Source organism: Limulus polyphemus, unplaced genomic scaffold, assembly GCF_000517525.1.
Source record: "Limulus polyphemus unplaced genomic scaffold, Limulus_polyphemus-2.1.2 Scaffold4709, whole genome shotgun sequence".
Classification (NCBI taxonomy): Eukaryota; Metazoa; Arthropoda; class Merostomata; order Xiphosura; family Limulidae; genus Limulus; species Limulus polyphemus.
Genome location: NW_013670319.1, coordinates 39,487 through 43,107, shown reverse-complemented (window position 1 = coordinate 43,107; position 3,621 = coordinate 39,487). Strand labels below are relative to the sequence as shown.

Below are 3,621 nucleotides of genomic sequence, written 5' to 3'. Positions count from 1 at the left end.
CATGTGACTTCGCTGACGCAACACTTCTCATCAGTTAGACTAGACCTGCATGTAGCAGTAAAAATATGTATTTGTCATTGCAATAAAAGTGACCAGATGAAACCGATTTCGGAGATAGTATTTGACTTTACAGCAGTTTTGGTATGCAGGCACACCGTATATTTAGTACCATCTCCCACTCGTGCTAAAATGGAATTTTTTTTAAATTTTCAGTTGTAGAGGTACTTGTGATTTTCAAATAGCACGTTGGTCAAGAAAGCAATTAAGTTCATTCTAGCTGTGTCATTTACCTAAGGTATTACCTTTGTCTTCCCGTGGAAAAGGTTTCTGCAAAATTGTAGATATTATTTGTGAAATTAGACAGTAAGCCTTTCCACTGGCAGTCAGTTGATGTCTAGAGGACATGGCCTGCCTTATTTTCAATGTGAATAACCAACAGTCACATGGATAGTAAAATCGCATTGGGAAGGTACAGCCTTAATATATCATGTTATGATATAATGTTATATTTTCTCAGTTCATACAGATTTTTAACAGAAGTCTCTCTATCCAGTAAAGGCATTGTTCTCCGTCCAAATAAACATATTGTTACGTCTCCGTTCGTTAGTTAATTTTCCGTAAATTCTTTCCGACTAAACTTTAGAGACACAAGTCCTTTCTTAAATAAAACTGGTTTATTCTTTCCGAATACAACTTTACGATACACTTAATTTCAACAGTCTCGCTATAACAAACGTCTCACGAGCTCAACTTCAACAATACTCCGTTCAACTACACACTCTCTGCAGTTCAATTACTCATTACCTTGTTGTCCCGTCACGTTGTGAACGTCTTATATATACAAGACTAACACATATCTAGTAAATGCTAGGGCATTCTTGAAGGAACAGGATATTTCTAGAAAACGTGGCGTGATACTAGTCACGTGACCTCGCTGACGCAACAATATACACACACACTTGATTGTGTTACTGAAGAAAGGTTGTTTTCACTGTGTCTTTTCCATTATGTCCAATCAGTTCAGTTTAAAAAATCAGAATTACTTTCCAATATATTTCCTGATCGAATCTTCTGTTATTCTGTAGGACTTGTTACTCTTGGGAAAAATTAGTTTTACTAAAGAAATATCACACAGTGAAGGAAACTGTCCCAATCAAGGTAAAACTTAACTGTGAAATCTCTTTTTCTTTTAGAGGAAAATGGTATATTTGTTTGTTGTTTTTGTCGAATTTCGCGTTAAGCTACTCGAGAGCTATCTGCGTTAGACATATTTTTGATGTTATAGACTAGAGGGAAGGAAACTAGTCAGCATCACCCACTGTCAGCTCGTGGGGTACTCTATCGAATAGTGGGATTTGACTGTCACTCTTATAACGCACTCACTGTCCCAAAGTGTGAAGCAGGACTCTTTTGGGCGGTTATAGGTGAGAACCCCAGATTATTGGATTCATAGACCAGAATGCTAACCACTAGGCCGTGCTTGGTCCAGGGTTATTTGTATTTTGTATTTATGCAAAGCTACTAAGGATATCTCCCGTCATCCTTAATTTTGAACTACTGACCACAAAGAAGACAGCCAGTCAGCAGCATTCTACCAGCCCATTATCCATGCTAAGGGATTTACTTTCACTCTTGTAATGCACACACAACTTAAAGTGCAAGGTATATTTTGTGGTATCGTTCTGATTGAAAATTGACTTGCCAGCTCTAATATCCAGAGTTCTGCCATACGTTCAACCCGCACCCAGGGCAGATTGGTAAATAACTCAAAGCACAGTTTTATTACATAACAATATCCTGACAGGTACTAAGTTATTGCAATTTTACTATTATTTATGTTATCCCTTACTGGCTTATACGTGTTTTTTTCTCTCTCCAAGTATCAGTTTCACAACTCACTGAAGTGAATTTCTGAACCACATGATGTCACTATGGTAAGTTTCTGAAGTCTTTCGAAATAAGGCATTTTAATTTAAACTTTAATCCCTATCCTGAAATAATGTATCCGGTTCTATGAAATGTGAGGGAAAACTGCTTGATGTTTCACACATGCAGAAAGTCTACATTTCGGTGATATTCAAGCAAAACTGAAACCAACAGGTAGATACTAAGTATCGCGAAAATTCAGACTTCTTCATAAATGAAGATAGAAAGTCAGACCACCATAGTTTTAGTGTAGTATCCCACATTGCTAGGATACCAAACTTTGTGATCATTCTCATTTTACATATCCAATAGTACATTAATTCTCACCTCATACTAATTTGTACAAACTTCTACACTTCTAGGTATGAAGCAAATCTGATGCAAGCAATGACACAAAAGCATGACCAAGAAAGAAGAAGCTCTACGGACTGGCCACTGTGGTATGTAACCTTGGCCCGAGCCGAGGATTAATGCAAGTTTACAAGGATGTTAACTACCTACAGCCAACTGCAAAAAAATCTTAAAACGTTTACTTGAGTACAACTGAGTGAAAATGTATTATTATGTAATTACAAAACGGTAAAATATAGCAGTATTAAAGTGTTACATTGCTTTCATCTCTTGCTTATTTTACAATAGTTCGGTTTTAAAATTGAATATATATATATATATATATATAAAGTGTATTTACTTTTAAGTTAATAGTTTAGAAGGAAGGCAGTTAGTGTACAGCACCCTCCGCCTACTTTCGGGCTACTCTTCTCTGACAGAATCGTGAAATGTGACCGTCACCTGTCCAGTGCAACCAAGGACCTAAAGTGCAGATCTCGATTTTGCAACAACACGCCACAAACCTCAGATCTTCGCATTCAAAGTCCGAGCACACTCGGCCATTATGAAAACCTGTCTTGGGATTCAAGTGTTCTTTAAATCCAGCCTACTCTGATAATCAAAATTCATTGTAAAATTGGGTGTAATGTGTTTTCAATGTTAACTTTTTCTAACTATAAAAATACTTGGAACCCGTATTTTTTTTTTTATCAAAGTAACAATATAACACCTCAGTTTAGTGTTGAATAATATTACAATATTTCCACTGTTGTAAAGCAACATAATTTATTATTAATGAAAAGGTGTTTGCTACAAGTTTCCATCAGTGATTGTCGTCTTTCTGTTTCCGGTGATCGTTCGTTTTTAATCTAACTTATCAGTCATCACCCCACCTTTATGGATTCAACTATTTGACCTAATTTGATACAAGCCACTCTAACAAAGTACACCTTTGTATCTAAATATTGACTTTGTACACCTGATTTGTACAGATAATAGATATTATAAAATGACACAAAGTACAGCCGATAAAGACACATCTCGTACACAACAGTAACTAAATACTAAATAGTCATTGTCTATAAATTACAAAAAGAAGCAAGAATCACAACTCTTATATGTATAGTGAGAAAGACTGAAGTTCTCTACCTGGACGATAGCGTAACCATTTTATAAAACTTTGAAGATATTAAAAGGGAAAAAATGAAAGAATTTTTAGTGCAATAACACCAAGATAAATCGTCTAATGAAGGCGATCACACCATTACAATAAAACAAACAAACACACAAGTGTTTATTTCACAACCTAAAACAGAATTTATTTACAAATTTCGATATCCGTGGTGGGCAGAGCACAGATAGCCC

The 3,621-nt window shown here is 35.8% G+C and overlaps 1 long non-coding RNA gene across 1 annotated transcript in view; it reads left to right on the top strand.

Annotated features, from left to right (window-relative positions):
* The window catches only part of LOC111088907, a 10,565-nt gene extending 7,675 nt beyond the window's left edge, over nt 1-2,890 (top strand). The window contains exons 2-3 of the long non-coding RNA XR_002613280.1: nt 2,289-2,366; nt 2,632-2,890. This is a non-coding gene — a long non-coding RNA (uncharacterized LOC111088907). The remainder of the gene's footprint in view (nt 1-2,288; nt 2,367-2,631) is intronic.
* Nucleotides 2,891-3,621: the final 731 nt, after the last annotated feature.